At 43.8% G+C, this 20014-nt stretch overlaps 1 protein-coding gene across 2 annotated transcripts in view; it reads right to left on the bottom strand.

Annotated features, from left to right (window-relative positions):
- The window catches only part of MID1 (midline 1), a 581622-nt gene that overhangs the window by 254221 nt on the left and 307387 nt on the right, over positions 1 to 20014 (bottom strand). The gene's annotated exons all lie outside the window — the stretch shown is intronic.

Genomic DNA, 20014 nt, shown 5'->3' with positions numbered 1-20014 from the left:
AAGCGTCCGACTTCAGCTCAGGTCACGATCTCGCGGTCCGTGGGTTCGAGCCCCGGGTCGGGCTCTGGGCTGATGGCTCAGAGCCTGGAGCCTGCTTCCGATTCTGTGTCTCCCTCTCTCTCTGCCCCTCCCCCGTTCATGCTCTGTCTCTCTCTGTCTCAAAAATGAATAAACATCAAAAAAAAAAATAAAGGAAAAAAAACCAAAAAAACCCTCAAATACTTGTGAAGTTCAACAGAGAGCAACTCTTCAAATTTCACTGCCTTGTGGCCTCATTAACTGATGTGTAAATTTTCCTAATTAAGGCAAGGGATATGGGTAATAAGAAAATAACGCGATGGGTTATTCAAAACCCAGTTGATGGGTTTTGAAATCCATTTTGAACATTATTTCACATGCTTTAATTTCTTCAGAGGCCTATCTGGTTTGATCATTTGGGATAGTCACTAAAATCTTCGTAGGTCTTTTTGTGGTCTCCACGTATCTTATTTATTTATTTATTTATTTATTTATTTATTTATTTATTTTTACAATATTTATTTATTTTGAAAGAGAGAGAGAGAGAGAGAGAGAGAGAGAGACAGACCACGAGCAGGGGAAGGGCAGAGAGAGACAGAGAGAGAGAGACAGACCACGAGCAGGGGAAGGGCAGAGAGAGACAGAGAGAGAGAGAGAACATCCCAACCAGGCTCTGCACCGTCAGTATGGAGCCTGATGTGGTGCTTGAACCCACAAACCGTTGAGTTCACGACTTGAGCTGAAACCAAGAGCCAGACGCTCAACTGACTGAGCCACCCAGGCACCCCTCAATGCATCTTTTTAAAATAAAATTTTAAAACTTATTTATTATTTGTTTTTAGTAATCTGTACACGCAACGTGGGGCTCGATCTTCACGACCCCGAGATCAAGAGTTGCATGCTCTTCTGACTGAGCTAGCCAGGTGCCCCTTACTGCATCTTTGTTTTGGCCATTTAATTTCTTGAAGATATACCTTACCATTTACCTAACAAATGACCATTTGTGTGTATGTGTTTCAATTTTTTTTTCCTCTAGGCCTTCCACTCATTTCTTCATGGAAGGCTTTCTATCTCATTAATTCCCTCGTTGTGTGTATAGATGTTTCTTTTGAACCCCAAATTTGTGAGAGTTATTTTACCAGAAGACTCATTTGTGCATTGAAGATCCGCACACACCTTCCAAAAATTGTTCACATACTACCTATGCTCCTTCAAAACCCAAAGCTATAAACATTAGGCCTAATCTTGCAGAGGACAGAGGGGGAAATTTTAAGGTGTGTCAATTCTTTTATTTATTTGTTTGTTTGTTTATTTATTTATTTATTTTTGAGAGCAAAAGCGAGAGAGAGAGAGAGAGAGAGAGAGCTTGAGCAGGGGAGGAGCAGAGAGAGAGAGGGAGACACAGACTCTGAAGCAGACTCCAGGTTCTGAGCTGTCAGCACAGAGCCCCACTCAGGGCTCCAACTCAGGAACTGCGAGATCATGATCTGAGCCAAAGTTGGACACTTCACCGACTGAGCCACCCGGGCGCCCCAGGAATTTACACAGTCTTGATGCCCCGGGAAATCATATATTTCTGTTGACAACCGGCTCCAGCTTCTCCCACCGGGTTGGCCTCTCCCCCGCTTGTCTGAGGGGCCTCCCTTCAAATAGTCCTATCCTTCCCCCACCCCACCCATCTAGTAGGCCGCCCCTGTGCTAAGACACAGCAGGGCCAAGGCTCTGCTGTCCCAGGTCCAGGTTCAATTTACAGCACTCCCCCACGGTACAGAAAACAATTAAATGTGAAAACTCACCTTTGATTTATTAGGTGCGCTTGGTGAAGTCTGGAATTAAACAACAAGCGAGACAAGACGGTGCAAGTCGATATTGCCGGCGTTGGAGATTTCTGTGCTACCCCGAAAAACTCAAAAGGAGGTCTGAGTTATAAATAAATGCTTATTTATAAGGTATTGATGCCTCCACATTGAGACAACTGTTCTCTTTATCTGTATGAATTGACTATAATGTTGGGTAGTTATCACTTGAGTAATTTATTGTTATGAATTAACCCATCCCCCAAAGCTAGTGGGAACTATAATCACTACAATAAAGTGAATGAACAGAAAACAAAGTAGGGCTCAGGGAGATGTAAAGCTAGTTTCAAGGTTATCAATACAAGTGTTGGTGGTCATGTAACACGTATGTGATGTTGCCCCAAAGAAGAATGGCCTCATCCACAGCATGCAGGAGACGGTAGGTTATAAGCTAAGTAGGGCCTGACCCTGGGTACTTTTGCCTCATTAATTATGTCAGAGAAACGTGTGACAGGGCATATCGGTGCCATGGAGGGCAGGTAGGGAGGAACGCTCAGGTGCTGGCAGAAGGCAAGATAGTCTTTTCCTTTGCTGTGGCAAGGATCCCTTCTTTCCACTGCTCCTCTGTAGTCAGCTCTGGGGTCATGCATATTTCTCATTTTTGCAGAGCAGATTATTTCTGGAAGGTTCTAAGGCTATCCCTGTGCATAGACACACTATGTAATTTGGAGCGTTTTGTATACCTTCACTGCCCTAAATGACTCTGCTAATAGTCCACAATTTCCCCACGTCTCTTTCATCTTTCTCTGAATGTCCGTCACAGGGGTCCCTCCTCAATGTTTGACTAGATCTGAAAGAGCTTTGTCTCTACAGGACACTGATAAATTGCAGGCATTATGTGGAAGAGGAAGGCACAAAGGGTACAGGCAGAGACGTCATCACCAGAAAGGAACAGCCTGCAGAGTAGACCAGGGCTTCGCTACTCAAAGTGCAGTCCATGGACCAGCAGCATTGGCTTCTGGGAGCTTAATGCAGAATCTCAGGCCCCCACCCCAGACCCGCTGAGTCAGAGTCTGCATTTTCACAGGCTCACTTGTGTGCATATCACAGTTTGCGCTGAAGAGAGAAGAGCAGTGCTGTTAGGAACAAGGATGGCCAAACCCCAAGACTGACTAAAAAGATGACTGAAGATAAGCTGGCTATTTTGCCAAGGACACTTCTGGAGCAACGTTTTATTCACTGATTCCCAAAGCAGGTTGGGCATCTGCCTCACTATTTACAAATACATATTTCCAGATCATACCCCAGAGATGCCACTGATTCTGCCGATCTGAGGAGGGGCCCAAGAACCTCCATGTTTAGCAAGCACCTATATGATTCTCCTGAAGCTGGTTGTTATTTGGATCTCCTATAGATCACTCTGTCCCAGCTAGCTCCCACTACCACTGGTTCTGTGCTGCCATCATCATTTCATGTCAGGATCGGATTGCTGAGTAGCCCGGTAACACTCTTGAATCCACGGCCACCTTCAGACCTACTGACTACGAAGACTTGAAATTATAGACCTACATTACATTCGGCGTTTCCTCAAAAGGGCCAACCAAAGGAGAACAGTGCAGGGACCAAGACTGTGAATTCTCCAGCCAAACCGCCTACTTCGAATCCTACCAGCCCCTTGCAAACGATGAGACCTTGGGCGAGTTAACCAGAGTCCCTGTGCCTCAGGTTGCCACATAGAAAACTGGATGATCGTAACACCTATGCCAAACAGCTGTTGAGGGGATTAAATGAGAAAATCCAGGGTTGCGTATCTAGTAGATAGCATTGTCAATCTGCTCCCCAAATAGTCCCTCTACCTAGAAACCTGCAAGGGAGCACGTGGAGGCCCAACTGCCCAGACCCCGTCCTCCTTGGCCTCCTGGGTACCCGGGTTTCTTCACTCTCTGCAGAGGAATTGGCATCCAAGCGGGGACACTGTTCTGTAGCATAGCCCATTCGATGAGGATGTGTTTTTCTGCTTCTTCCTGCTAACCTCATCTTTCAGGATCTAGAATTCACTACAGTTTTGTCCATTTTCTTTCCAAAAGGAAATCTTGCAAGGACTCTAACATGCCCACAATCAAACGTGACCTGAACTTCCAATGGTCCTGCCCTTCCCTGCCCCTGCCCGAGTCCCCTCTCGTCTGGTAGTCTCTGACCTAGAACCCGTTGGGATGGGTCTTCCTCCTTGGTAAGTCCTGTCCCCTTCTGCAGATGCCTGCCGGATCTCTTGCCCCTCACATGGCTTTTGTGGCATTAAGGGGGAAATGGGAGTAGGACGTGCAGTGGGGAGGGGACGGTGGAAATCGAATTTTTTTTTCTTTTGAAATTTTTAAATGTCTTCTTATTTATTTAATTTTATTTTTTATTTTTAAAAATTTATATCCAAATTAGCATAATGTGCAACAATGATTTCAGGAGTAGATTCCTTAGTGACCCTTCCCCATTTAGCCCATCCCCCCTTTCACAACCCCTCCCATAATTCTCAGTTTGTTCTCCATATTTAAGAGACCCTTCTGTTTTGTGCCCCTCCCTGTTTTTACATTATTTTTGCTTCCCTTCCCTTATGTTCATCTGTTTTGTCTCTTAAAGTCCTCATATGAGTGAAGTCATATGATATTTGTCTTTCTCTGACTGACTCATTTCACTTAGCATAATACCCTCCAGTTCCATCCACGTAGTTGCAAATGGCAAGATTTCATTCTTTTTGATTGCTAATACTCCATTGTATATATATACCACATCTTCTTTTTTTAAAATTTTTTTTTCTTAACATTTTATTTATTTTTGAGACAGGGAGAGACAGAGCATGAACAGGGGAGGGTCAGAGAGAGGGAGACACAGAATCTGAAACAGGCTCCAGGCTCTGAGCTGTCAGCACAGAGCCCGACGCGGGGCTCGAACTCACGGACAACAAGATCATGACCTGAGCCGAAGTCGGCCGCTCAACCGACTGAGCCACCCAGGCGCCCCCACATCTTCTTTATCCATTCATCCATCGATGGCCATTTGGGCTCTTTCCATACTTTGGCTATTGTGGATAGTGCTGCTAGAAACATGGGGGTGCACACGTCCCTTCAAAACAGCACACCTGTATCCCGTGGATACATGCCTAGTAGTGCCATTGCTGGGTCTAGGGTAGTTCTATTTTTAGTTTTTTGAGGAACCTCCATACTGTTTTCCAGAGGGGCTGCACCAGCTTGCATTCCCAACGTTTTATTTATTTTTGAGAGAGACAGAGACAGGGTGTGAGTGGGGGAGGGGCAGAGAGAGAGGGAGTCACAGAATCGGAAGCAGGCTCCAGGCTCCGAGCCGTCAGCACAGAGCCCGACGCGGGGCTCGAACTCACGAACCGTGAGATCGTGACCTGAGCCGAAGTCGGAGGCTTCACCGACGGAGCCACCCAGGTGCCCCAGAATTCGAATCTTAAAAGACAGAACAAACGGGCACTGAGCCCCCATCTTCTCCACGAAACATCCATGGGAGTCTCGAGATTGCAGAACGGTGGCGGTCGTCTGCTAACTGGGAGGGTGAGTGGTATACTGTGTGCTGCTTTGCCTGAAAAGACTGTCTTCCCCAGTAAGCAAATTATTGATTATAAACTGTTATGATTCCTTTGGAGCCATTGTGGCCAACTGTATTATTCCATCTGCCTTAAATGTCTGCTGTGTTCCCATGCCAAAACCCTTATGAAATTTCCACTAGAAAAAAAAATGAGTAGCAAATTCGGGTCTCAGGGCTCATATATAATTTCAGATTTCATTAATGGTTATTAAATATATGCCCCGAGGAAGGATAAAGTTCCTCGTATGAATGGAAGGAGAATTGAATTTATAAATAAGGTGATTCTGTTTTCAAGGACTATTCATTAGACATATCGAGGACACACTTAAAAAAAAACTTTTAAATGGAAGGCGTTTAAAATCTCAAAGGATAAAAATGCAATGTTGGGAAAATATAGCCCTCCTTAAAAAATCTCTAAAAACCCCTAAGTCTGAAACATTTCACTTGACCTGGAACTTGAAAATGAATCCTAGGGAAAATTTTTAGAAGTTGTAAAAATATTTTCATATTGCGGTCAAAGGATATCCACATTTAGAAAATATAGATGTACCTATTGGCGGGTAGAAAATTGGTTGCCAAAAAGAATGTTGAAAAATTTTTCTTAATCTCCTTTTAAGAACCAAAATTATAAAAAGACTAAAAGAGGCCATTTCAGTAATTTTGACTCAGCAAACCTTTTGATGTTTTAGGCTACCAAGCCCCATCCCATAACCTGCACAGTATATTCTTAATAGGAGTTGTCAAAAGTCTGAATAAGAAATTCAGATCTTTTTCAAACCTGTTGCAAATCCCCCCCAAAGCTGTACAAATGGTATAGTTTTAGCTTCATGAGAATAAGTAGTTGGAGCATGTTTTAAAAAGAGCGAAGTTGCCAAAAGAAGCAAGCAGTGTCTTTCTTTTTCTTTCTTTCTTTCTTTCTTTCTTTCTTTCTTTCTTTCTTCCTTCCTTCCTTCCTTTCTTTCTTTCTTTCTTTCTTTCTTTCTCTTTCTTTCTTTTTCTTTCTTTCTTTTTAAATATTATGAGGGCAAGTGAAATATTTGCCCGAATCCTGAATTCCTAAGGAGAAAGTTGAACCCGAGACACTTTTGTATCAGGTGAGTATTCTGACATCTATTTACAGTGAATTGTCTTAGAAGAAGAGACATGATAATTTTGTTGTCACCTGCTGGCCCGTGGCTGTGACATGAGCCACTGTTAGAGAATCTTTTTAGGGGAGTGAGTTCCAATTTCAGCTTTTCTCACTAAGAAATGAACTTGGCAATATTTTTTTAGCAAAAAAAAAAAAAAAAAAAAAAGCTTACCTAAATAACCTTAACACAAATAAGCTGTGAAAGCACTGAAGACAGTTTTCCTATGTGAGTTTTATCTCGTAAGACCCCCTAAAATGGAACTTTACCTTTTAAAACAATTCTCAAACAGAGAGGGGCTGAGACGACCCAAAGCTCTCTCCTGCTCTGTCTTGTATTCACTCCCCAAGCGAGGTGCGCTGTGTGACAGAGCAGATGTGATTAGCCTGACCTGTAGGAGCAGAAGGTCATTTTCTACTGACCCTGTAATCTCCAGGATCAGTCTCAGATCCAGGGAGCATTTCCCTCGGAAAGTTCACATCATTGCGAATGAAAAGTCTCATTATTCAAAGACAGTAAACATTCAGTTGCAGAACACATCAAACATAAGTTGTCTTTTGATTGTTTTCTAGGTTTCCAAATTCAAAGACGATGGCCCCAAACATATGAAAACGTTGAGTTTAACATTAGCCTAAAAATATTTTGTCTTGGCAGTTTCATTCTCAGACATGTGCTTTTTTTACCAGGCTGTTTCTCATACCAAAAACATGATGCCAGAGAACTTGTAGGCCACGTTTGAAAAAGCCATCCTAAAGTGATATTTACATTAGGGGAAAAGCATGAAAATGCTGCTGTGAATCCTGTTCAGCTGGTTATAAGGGGGACCGTGGTTGGAGTTTGAACCTTGATGATTTAAACAGAGATGCTTGAGAAAAGCAAGCAAAAAGCGATGTGAATCCAAAGGTGTCCCCCATTTAGGCTACAGAGCAGTAAAGGGGATTCATAGGACAGAGTGTAGAAAACAAAAGTCTACTTCCCTCCCTGAAACAGTAATGAAAAGTAGACAAAATGAATATTGAGTCACTTCCATCGTCCATCGTCCAGACGGTTTTCAAGAGTTGCTAATGGGAGCCAACGAACGAAACATCAAACGATGCTTTCATGAGGCAAGGGGAGTTACCTGTCATTTCACAGCCAGCATGAGAAAAAGAACAGATTTATCCATTTCTTAGCAAAGACGTTTGGTAAAAGGCAGACTATATAGCCTTGCTGAACCAGAATCTCAGCAGCCCCCAAGCCAAGGGTCCTTATCGACAGCATAAACGCCCAGGTGGCAGCTGTGGAATTTCAGATGAACTAATAAATATAAGAGCGAGCCAGCAGAGTTCAGCCGGAAAGAATGTCAGCAATTTACTAGCGGACGCCTAGGAGAGCCTTGTGAGCCCATCTCGTCAGGGTTTTCAGAGAAACGGAGTTCCAGAAATTTCAGGCTGGCAGAGATGGTCAACTGAAGCAAAGAAATTCAAGGAGGAAACTGGGCTGTGTGACATGGCTTGTTTCATTGTCGCGAAATGCTTCCCCACGTTCGCATCCCACACACCCACGACTTACGACGAGGAAGCACACAGAGAACGTGTACTTTGTCAAAAAAAAAAAAAAAAAAAAGCCTAATGAATAGAATTACGCACTCTGATGTGAATCTGGTGCTATTTTTCTTGGTCATATGATACCACTTTAAGAAATGAACAAGATATCGAGGCAATAACCTATTTATGCACACATGCACACATCCAGGCTTGCACGGAGAAGCAAAATTAAAAGCAGATAGCAAACAACCATTTACAACACAGAAGGTTCCTGTAGTCCATATAAATTAAGCCCCTTTAGAAGGAAAAGAAATCCAACGCGGTTTATTTACGCAAGTGCTTTCAAACAAGTTTCTCAGGTTATTTGATGGTGTGATGTAATCATTTATAAGCGAGCAGTGAAATTAAAAGATCGGGACATTGCGTGTTGGGAGCTGAGTAGAGAAATTTCATAAGGAGGTTTTAATTCTGGGAGGAATATTTTGTACAGAGTATTAAGATTGATTGTATCTAATTAAAATGCTAAATCATACAGTGAACAAAGAAAGACAAGCAAAAACACGTAGGGTCTGCGGACTCCTATGGAGGGCCCTGGGGAGTCCCCAGACCAAGTCCCTCCCTTCACAGACGACGAGCCTGAGATCCCGGACATTCCTACCATGTGAAGTCACACGCACAAGCTTGGGTCAAGGCTATGTGTCTGGTCACTTATGCATATATCAAACGGGGGAGATACACACACACTCAAGCACACAGAGCGAGAGAGGATTCAAACACACCGCAGCTCCCAGGGGCGGCAACGTATGGTCCTCCGGGGACAAAACGCACATCGCATAGAAGAGAAATTCATCAAATATGAAGTCGAGCCTTCCTGTTGTGAACTGAAAGCTTGGGTGGCAGACGTGGACTTTTAGGTGGAGTACAAATGACGAGGAGGCCCAGCTGGCTTGTAGAGCACACCAGCCAACTTGTCAGAGGACTGGACCCCAGTTGTGGAGGTCTCTCACCCCGTTTGAAAACCACGTCCTCCCGGGGCACCTGGGTGGCTCAGTCATTTGAGCTTCCGACTCTTTGATTTCGGCTCAGGTCGTGATCCCAGGGTCATGGGATCAAGCCCCGAGTTGGGCTCCGTGCTGAGCGTGGAGCCTGGTTAAGATTCTCTCTCTCCCTCTGCCCCTCTCCCCCCGCTTGTGCTCTCTCTCTCTAAAATTAAGTAAAAAAAACCCCCAAAACCAAAAAACACTTCTTTCCTGAAGTCCCCCTGCCCCAATCTGCCCCGCTCCGTCTGTCCCAGTGAAAAGCATCTCTTTGCCGCGACTACCTGGCGCATTCGGTCTCACTCCTAACATGGCCATTGCCTCCTGCGCGAACCAGGCACCTAGCACGGTGCTCCTCAAACTTGAGCGTGCCTCAGTCCACGTCGCCCGGAGGGCTTAAGACAGGTTGCTGGGTTCTACCTCCCGAGTTCCTGACTCAGTAAGGGGGTCCCGGCTGGGGCCCAAGAACTTGCATTTCTACCAAATGTCCGTGTGATCTTGAGGCTGCCGGCACACAGACCACACTTGGATCCGGTACACGGCGCTGCATCCAAGTTGAAGTTGACGACGCCGGATTGCTGAAGTGATGGATGAAAACGATGCTCTTTTATTGGGCCGCACCGAGTATGGTGTGTGTGCCTGCAGCACCTGCAGATGAAAGCAGCGACGAACACTGAGGTTTCTAGAACTGCCATCAGGAAAATATCGACACGCACCCATTACAAAAATTTTCCAAAGACGGGTTTAAATGGTCTCCGTATGCGAGATCAATGGGATGGAACTGAAAGAAAAAAAAAGCTGTCTTGGTAATAAAAGCTAAATGTCATTACTGTAATTGTGGCGGTTCATGCATGCAGTTCCAAGAAGTGTGGGGGAATTTTTATAAGTCATTTTGGGGGGCTAAATGAAATATTTCTGAAACTACCTCCCTAGAAAAGAACTTTTTAAGTATTGCAACTTTACGTCTGCCCTCTTCCTTTGTCAAGAAAAGTACTACATAGCTCGTATTGGTATTATTGGATTTTACTTTTCCGCAGAAAATGAAACGCTATCAAAATGAGGAAATAAAGGCTCTACTCCAGCCTGCTCTTCAAAGCAATGTGGTTATTTATAAAGCAGTTTTTCTACTTTGACTAACTCAATGTGGACAAAAGAAAAAATAATCATTTCAATATAGATTGGAAGGCAACTCCCAATCTTAATGATTAATCCTGGTAATGGTTTCAAACCCTGTAAGCGTAGATGAATTGCTCTCATAATTCCTCCTACCAAGACAAAATACAAATCTTCTTTGTTCTAAATTCATTTATTTATTCTCATTATTACCCCTCTAGACAATCGACAAAAAGTTTTGTCAGGGGGCGCCTGGGTGGCTCAGTCGGTTGGGCGTCCGACCTCGACTCGGGTTGTGATCTCGCGGTTCATAGGTTTGAGCCCCATGTCCGGCTCTCTGCTGTCAGCACAGACCCTGCTTCAGATCCTCTGTCCCTCTCTCTCTGCAAACCCCCCCCACTCTCTCTCTCTTTCTGTCTCTCAAAAATAAATAGAAACATTAAAAACCAAGTTTTGTCAGGTCTCCGAGTGGCTCCATGCCTTCCGGAAAATGTCCTTTAATAGTCCTTTTTACTATGTCACTCCCCTCCAAATGTAATTGAAACAGATTCAACATTTTGTTTCTCAAGCTTTAAGAAAAGCTGCAAAAATCGAAAGAATTCAGAGGACAAATTCTATCTATATAGCAAGCAAAGTACTCCATTTTCGAGGGGCGTTGATCACAGGTATCTCCATTCTCCTAACTGTGCACTCATGAAGGTGGCCGAAATCATGCGATTTCTCCAGGAATTTGACCTGGGAGGTAGGTGAGGAGACGTTCCCAGGTGCTGCCTCCAGGCCTGGAACACGGGGCTCTAACGATTTTCAGAACTTTCTCCTGTAGTGCGAAGGGGTTGGAAACCCAGGCACACCAAATCTGGTTTCTGAGGTGGTGGGCGATAAGGAAGGCTTCTGGGGATCTACACCCCGCCTCCCGTGTCCCCTGCAAGCTACCCTGAGTCACTTCCTTCCCTGCCTTGTGAAGTCATCTTGCTTTCCCTCCTCCCCTGGGAGCACCTGGACAGGGTCCCTACTCCAGAGAGTGCCCCGGCCTTGGCCTCGCTTTCCCCTGCCTCCCCCGTCTGCCCCGGGTTTTCCCTCATCACCGAGTCGCTTGCTACTCTTGTCTGCATGCATTTTGTAGGCACGAGTTCCCATTTTCAAGCCTCTCTTCCGGACCAACTGGGCCCTCAGTTTCCTAGCATCAGAAATGGCCGCGTGGCCGGTAAAGCACAGGTTGAGGGCAGATATAAAAACTATTCTAAGCCAAGTGAATTCAGCTGCCGCATGGATTCGGCGAGAGGAGGCCCAATGGGAATCTGGGCTCGATCTGTCACTCGACCGCCCCGGTGGCCGACTGGCCCGTCCCCTCCTCACACACTCTCCCAGCTGGCCGCTCCTTCACACAGGCCTCCCACCTTTCCCGGAAGCACTTTTCCAAACCAATCTGCTCTCTGAGTTGCATGCTTTGCATCAAGTCAACCAGCAACCACACCTCTCACCGATCAGTGCTCAGCATAGGACAATGACGCGAGTCCTGGATAGTCAAGGGCACGGGAAGGCTTTCTTGGGGGCAGATAAAAGCATATACGGTACTGTCTTTTACGAACGTACCATCGCACTATTTCCGCCGGAAATGCCGCGTACCCTCCCCTTTACACTCTTCTTCTGGCTGACCCAGTGATGGCACCCTCCCTAAAGATACAAGAAGAATGTGTTATTACATTCTTCCTATGTGTTAGAATGTAATAGCACTCACATTCTTCTTCCAAAACTGTAAAATGACTTATTTTCTGCACTATGCCTCAGACAGCAAAGAAAATGAAAAAAAATTACATTTCCTTTTTATACTCTCCCCATAACATCTCATAAATTGTGTGTACTTTTGTGGCTGTATTATTTTGCGGGGGGGGGGGGGATGCAAATATGTTTTCTTTGTCTTGTCGAAAAAGAAAACAAAACAAAAAAGAAGACTGCACTCATCTTGAAAAAACTGTGTTGCCCAAAGCTTCCGTTAATCATTGAGAAAAGTCCACAATCGTCTTGCCTGCTCTTCCAGCATGAGAAGAATCTATAGAATATTCACGCCAATCAATACCTCCTGCCTGGAAACTAATTGTCTAAGCTTCACGATCACTTTTATTTTATTTTATTTTCTATTAATGACGGCAGAAACAACTGAGAACAGCAGGAAGTTATCACACCGCTGGAATCAACCGTTATCTCGTCCCCAGAACAATGGACAGTAAGGAAATGATTCCTTTTACCAACACGTGGACTAGTACTTTTAAATGAAACGTTAGAAGAGTCTAATTATGTGGAAACTGTGTTCAGTTCCTTCATTTCTTACACACACACACATGCACGCACACACACACACACACACACCCCTGTGCACTTCTGAATCTTCTTTAGGTAAAGATGCTGCTTTCTTTAATCGGCAAAGACTTCCTTACGTAGTCAACGGTAACGTACTCCACCAGGCGCCAACAGGAACTTCTTTCCTCACCAGGTACACGGAAGTGCTGGCTACTCTTGGGACAGAGTTTAGTATAAGATGGGACTCAGCTGGTTGAAAGGGTCCAGGATCCTCCACGAGGACCTCAGACGTTGCTCTCGTGAAGGCTTGGTGGAGAACAACAGTTAGCTGCCTCTTTGGTTACAGGGTAATCACAATGGAAAAGAAGCATAACTCTGGGCCTGCCTCTCAGATAATTCAAACTTTGAACACTTGGAATAAAGTCCTTTTAATTGTAACCAATCGATGAGCGGAAGATTGGCTCCAGCCCTTTGCCATAGTACACTGTGGGCAAGGTGTACTTCTCTGCCTCTTGACTTGGCCGCATGACTTGTTTGATCCATGGAATGAGGCAGAAGTGACAGTGTGCCAGTCTTAAGCCCAGGATTCAAGAGGCCTTGTGTGTTTCCGCTTGCTTTCTTCAACTCTGCTTTTGCCATGAGAATGATAGGCCTGGGCTTGCCTGCTGGTCCCTGAGAAGGATGAGAGGTACTTGCAGCAGAACCCTCCCCAAGCCAAGACCAGAGAACACCCAGCTGGTCAGCAGACTTGGAAGACATAATCAATCATAGTTGTTCTAAGCCACTACGTATGGGGTGGTTTGTTAGGTGGCATGAACTAACTGATACATCATGAAATCACTATTAGGCAGGTTTGCTTTATAGGACTGACTGGTCCATTTGATTAACTTATTTTTAATGTGATAGAACAATGCAATAATGTTACTCAAATCATTTTAAGAGAATCCCGATATAAAGAGATTGGCTTTTGAGTCAGATGGCTCTAAATTCATACAGAGGAGGAAGTTCTCTAGTCTTCCAGAGCCTCGATTTGTGCATCTGTAAAATAAGAATTACCACATTTACCTTGAAGAGTATGAATTAATGGGTAAAGTAGGTAATATACCCAGCATATGGGAGGACAAAAAATGTTTGCATTATTTTTATTTAATATGATGTGCAATCTCAAAAGTCTATTTCTACATGAGTCATTATTTGTATTCCGTGATTTTTTTCTTCTTCTTTTAATTTTTTGCTCATCTTCCTCTGGTTTCACTTACATAACTCCTATCTTTTCCTTGCCTTAGGTCTTTTGCAAAATCCAAGTATAAAGTCTGCCATTCATTTTTCCCAGTGCCCAAAGGGGATGATTTACCACAAGCGGTAAGTCCCACTGAGCTACTTACATTGCTCGGGACACAAGTTTCATGTTTAGGACAAATTTTCAAACATAAAGTTCTTTTGAAAGAAAATCAAGCATGGCAGATCATTCGATGTCTTTCTTTAAAAGTGAGTGTTCTTTTCCCTCCCCTGTCTTCTATCAACTCCCTCAATTACGTATTGGATGTAATTGGGATGTTTTCTAGTGAAACCCATGACCCAGTGTGTATGAAGCAACGACAAACACACAATGATTGCCTTCCCTTCTGTTGTGACTACACGAGTGATCGTAGTTTGGAAGGGACTGGCAAATGATTTTGCCAGGATGATCAACCTTTTTCTGAAAAGGGCAGATAGTACATATTTTCAGCTTTGGGGGCCATACGGTCTCCATTGGGCCACAGTTTGCAGATAGCTCCTATAAACAGTAAACTGTAAGACCAAAGTCATGGTGATATTAACGCAAAATTAGTCACGCTGCAGCTCAAATACGTTCTTTCATATAAATTCCACACTATATGTAAATATCTCTTGGGCTTGATTATAACTTTTGTAAAGTGCTGTGTAGGACAATCATAAGGTTGGGTTTTATTCTAAATTTATTGTTTATTTACTCTATGCTCATGGCCCGAAGTTTCCCAACGCTCGTGGGACAGGATTTCTTAGCACAAGTCTTGCCAGCAGGCTGATTTAATTCAATTTCTATCTAATCATTCTGTTCAGGACATTTATTCTGTGATTTCCGCATACATCAACAATGGGTCTGTGTAGCACTAATTGAGTACTATTTCCATCTATTTGCATGGTGCTCGATCCTGTTTTGACGGTGACCATATTGGACAATACATTTTTTTTTTTCCAAATAGGAGTCAACAGGAATATCAAAGGAAATACATAACTTCCCAAGGACTTTCATGTGGAATCTCTCTTTGGCTTCCGAAAGCTCACCATTACCAGGTACTCGTTAATGTTAACAGGATCTCGCCCAAATCCAATAATCACCGTGGCTCACCCTGGGGAAGACTGGCTAACTGACTCAGCCCAGAAGAGACGTGTTAGAGGCAGGCATGCACGTCGGCCGAGCTTGCACGAGCCCAGCTGCCCTGACGCGCTGGGGAGGCATTGGTGTGCAAGCTAAGTTTGGTGTGCAGATGTTGGTGAAGGGTTCCCGGAGACCTCTGTGATAAGATCAAGCCTGTGGCAGAGTAGGCTCGTTGAAGGTGATTCCCCCCCCCCCCCCCCCCCCCCCCCGCTTTCCATTGTTAAGAATGGGTTACCGAGATGGGTTTCCGCAGTCACACGGTGTGACATTTATTTTATCGGGCGGTTTAATCTGTCCTTAATTTCAAAGGGCGGAATCCTGAGATAAGACTAGATTGCGAGGTACATTCCTCTTGTGAGGCGAGATGCGGGTTGCCCTCGTCCTCAAGAAGAAGTGACATATCGTGGAGCCTGTGGCAGAACAAGCCACAGGCCTCCCTTTCATCTCTCAGCCTGTCTGTATTCCCATGTTTTTAAGACTCTGTATTTTCTTTTATTGCCCAGATTTTGATTATTTTTTGGTTTCAAACCGTTACAACCAAAAATGTTGCCGTGTGGGCTTAAAAAAAAAAAAAAGATTCCAGTTCATCACTGTTCATGTAAAGAAGGATAGAGGCAGGAAATTCATGTGAAACTGGAGTCCCGGCTTGGACAATGAGTATGTGTAGAAACACGGGTGTTTTAAAAAGCTCGCTTCCTGATGCCATATGAAAATAAACGGATGTTTTTAATAGCAGAACTTAGGTAACAATTGTTAACACAAAGCTAAGAGCTGACACAGAGCTCTTTTATCTAGGAAGCGTACTGTCTAATGTCACGGAGGCTGAAAGATAAAGACAAAAATAAATAAAAAACCAAAGAACTGTGCTCAATTCCCCAAAGCTGAGCATCCTGCCTTAGGGTCTGAGTGGGGCTCACACGCTCAAATATCCAAGGGGAGACAGGCGGGGGAAGCTGACCTGAAGGCACCGACGGGTTGTGAGACACAGAACAAGACAATCGTGCCACAAATGTCTCCATCGGTTTCCATCTGTTTTTGGTATACGCTTGGGTGCCCCGAGCTAGTGGTTCTCAAAGTGTGTGGACTGGGGAGGAGGGGTGATTTGGCTCACCAGAGGACATCGGGTGAGGTCTAGAGGCATTTTTAGTTGTCACAACTTGGGGGGAAGGTGTTGCTACTGGCATCTCGTGGACAGAGGATGTGTAGAAGGCTGCTGCACATCCTACAGTGCCCAGGGCAGCCCCACGACAAAGAGTTATCTGGTCCCAAATGCCAGTGGTGCGGAGGCTGAGAAACCCTGTCTGGCCCGCGAGGGGTTTACGGTGACCGTAGAGCATCGGCTCTCTCTCGGGGCAGCGGTTTGGAGGTTCCTGCCGATGTGAGCATGTGGGAACCTTCCATGCGGGAACAGAACCAAACAAAGGATTGAGACTTACTCAGGATATGATGGAATGGCTTCAAGTTATCTTTAGAGCCAGATGAGAAGAATTAAAATATCTTCAGAGTTTTTGCCAGAAAGACAATACAAAGAAAGCCGACGTCTTTCAACCCAAATCAGATTACAGAATTGGGTAAAGAAATGGATTTAGAGTCACATGTTCACATGGCGATTCTGAAAAACGGATGTCTTCTGCAGCTCAGAGCACCCCCCCCCCCCCCGATGACAGCAGTCTCTGTGTCCCACATCCTGGGTCAAATCTCTAACCCATAAGCCGCCATGTTAGCACCCCCAGTCAACCCAACAGAAACCCAATTGAGTTACTAAATGAATTTTATAGGGTTAATTCTCTTGTTTTAAATTTAGGAAAACATTTAGTAATTGTAGTGAGAATCTGGGTATGTAATTGAAAACACTTTGAATGTTTAAGAGTATTTTGGCATGTTAGCAAATGGTCGTATTCGCCTAGTCAGTAAATATTTGTCAAATGATTAAATGTATTAGCCTTTTGATTCCAATTTTATTTTATTTAAAAAAAATTTTTTTTAACTTTTATTTATTTTTGAGACAGAGAGGGACAGAGCATGAACAGGGGAGGTCAGAGAGAGAGGGAGACACAGAATCTGAAACAGGCTCCAGGCTCTGAGCTGTCAGCACAGAGCCCGATGCGGGGCTCGAACTCACAGACCACGAGATCACGACCCGAGCCGAAGTCGGAGGCTCAACGGGCTGAGCCACCCAGGCGCCCCTTTTGATTCCAATTTTAAATGAGAGACTGATTTTAGACTTGCGATTGTAAAATGAAAAGTGTAACAGAATTTAAGTGTTTGGTAAATAGTGCTGGACTTTTCAGGTGAACTTCATTCTCTAAATAAGTATGGATATTCTAAATATTTAATAAGCTTAAATATTGAAAAGTTTTAACGGCAATAAGTTGAAATATTTAAAGTTTAAATTGTAATAAACTTAAATATACACATTTGTTGAATACATGAATGCATGTATTAGATTTATAAAAGTTGTTTAAGCTTTTAAAAAGGTTTTGCCTCTTAGGGCTGTAAGTTTGCCAGTAAGATAGATACTTGAACGGTTAAACAGAAAACAGAATATAAGAACTTTATAAACGTAGATTAAAATATATAAAGAATTTTAGCTAATTAAGTTTAGAAATGAGAGCAATTGTTTGAGTTTAGATTGTTCAACTTAAATTGATTCAACACTAATCAAAACCCTCTGTGAAACTATTTGTTCTTATTATATACAAAAAAGTTACTAGAATTATAAGCAGAAAAATAGGATTTGTAAGTTGAACTTAAAAGCTTGAGGAATATTTTGATTTTTGTAACTTCAGTAAGGTAATATAATTTTAAAGCCTACATAACTGTAAATATCCCTTTCTACACAGAAAGAAAGAAAGAAAGAGAAAAAGAAAAAGAAAATGCCAACCTTAGGCATTTAAAAAATCATTAATAACGTCCACACTTGTCTTTTAGCAAAGAAGACATAATGTTCCCATTGAGCAAAGGGGATGTGTTAGAAAGGCACATCACTTTCCAGGTTTCAGAGCTGGGCAGATAAGACAATGGTGCTGACTATAGTCCCTTGTGAGACTATTAAATAGACTATAAGAATGTTAGTTCTGGAGAGACCCTTGGAGATCACGGTCCTCACTTCCCCCCAGGGGTGAAATGGCCAGGACCAGTCCTCTGGAGCAAGGCCAAATTTCCACCCAGGGCACCAACCTTAGAGGACGTTCCCAACAGGGTTACTCATACATTCTCCCCACTCTGTTAATTTGTTAGGGCTCATTCTGCAATATTTGCCAATTTTTACATAGTAATGGCTACAAACTTCAATGAGTTCCTTTTCTGTGTCAGCAGATGAGCAATGGGGTGCCATGAAACAAAGCGTATGGGGACAAAACATTTCTGAGAACGGCCTGACAGTGATGCGTGGGTGGGGGTGGGGGTGGGGGTGGGGAGTGCATGTGTATGCGTGCGGGAGAGGAAAGTGAAGGCTGGCATCTACTTTTTCCTCTGATTTTCTATCATTTTCAAAAAGTTTAAAATGATACCAGGGCTGTGCTCTATAATATCATGGCATGCATTTGCTAAAAGAGGCATATTATTTTATTTTCCCTTTTATCCCGCCCTGATGGTAGAAAATATATCCAAATGACCTGTGATGACACTTTAAGGTAGCTAGAACTGGTATGCAGACTGACCTTATGACAGACTAATAAGCTGAAAATGAAAGCGAAATCCTCTTTATCCAACTTAAAAAAAAAAAACAAGAACAAAACCAGGAGGCTCTCCTTAGCGCTAAACCAAAGAGCGCCATCTGCTGGCTGTTTGCTAGTAGGTGTTATCTAATCAGGGCCACCAAACAAAGGTGATCAATAGGAGAAAAGGGAGAAGCGGGCTCTGTCCTCACTCTTGCCTCTGTGCCCAGGGGACTCCCTGTCACACCACCTCTGAAACACAAAGATGACAAGGGTTCTTTCTACGATAAAACATTCGCATTTCCCCAGAAACCCACGTTCCCCCCCCCCCCCCACTCCCCACCCCTTTCTTTTAAAGAAGCGCCCAAGAACTGAACACACCTTGGATTCAGCTTGGCCGTCAGCAAACACATTTCTTACAAACAAAGATTACCTTTAACTCTCTCATTTTCTTTTTCTACTCCCGTTCTTTTCAATAAAGAGATTAACTACAAGCTTGCCAACCAATCACTGCAAATACATGGAGACTTTGAATCTTCTGCCCAAGCTCCCCCAGGACGGACAGAAGGAAGCAAAGATAACAGCCACAACTACTCTAGCATGAAGCATGCTGTTTGTTTCTACTCTCTGGCTTCATGTTGCAATTCGCGACATCAGGGCAAACCCATTTTTTTGTGTGTAAACTCTTAGCTGAGATGATAGAGCTGGGCTTTTGACTGTCTCGCCGTTTCCATAGATGGGTTGGCATGAAAAATACTTATATTTGAATCAAGTACAATTACACATGAAACTGGCTTTTGAGGAATTTCTTTGCCTGTGTAACAAAGTGAAATGAGGGGAAACACTGAACTGACTAAATCGGCTTCACCACTCCAAAGACGCTCAAATGTCATCACTATGGCAACATGGCAGCTAGAGTCTACCCTGGTCTCTTCCCTCAGATTGGAAATTGCGCGCATTGTCCTTGCCAATTAATTAACATGGCTGACACATGGAAAACAGTGAGTTTTGGCTATGAGGAAGGGTCTCAAGACTGATTTCATTCATGAAACACTCTATCCTATTTTTAGTTTTCTTTCTCCAAATTTAATTAGCCTCCGAGGACCTGCTTGACACAAAGGATTTGCTCATTTGCTGGCTCCCTCTCGTGGTGCTTTCAGAGGGATCCCATGTTGTTGAGCCCTTTGTTCTGGGAAGTGACAGGGGTCACTTACACTTTGGCCCCCAACGGGACAAATCTCAGGTGATACGATGCGAAGGGGGAGTCTAGTGTATCCACTGGGGGGTCAATTTTAACATATTAAGAACGTATGCAAAAGATTCTCTGTTCCTTAGAAGATCACTTATTGAAAAACCTGCGGAAGTCTGACTGAACACTTCCAAGGCCAGTGTTTAGAGAGGCAACCAATTAGTTTCAGAGCTCAGGAGAAATGTCC

This window comes from Panthera onca, chromosome X (genome assembly GCF_046562875.1).
Source record: "Panthera onca isolate mPanOnc1 chromosome X, mPanOnc1 haplotype 2, whole genome shotgun sequence".
Taxonomy (NCBI): domain Eukaryota; kingdom Metazoa; phylum Chordata; class Mammalia; order Carnivora; family Felidae; genus Panthera; species Panthera onca.
This window is presented reverse-complemented; position numbering and strand designations above follow the sequence as displayed.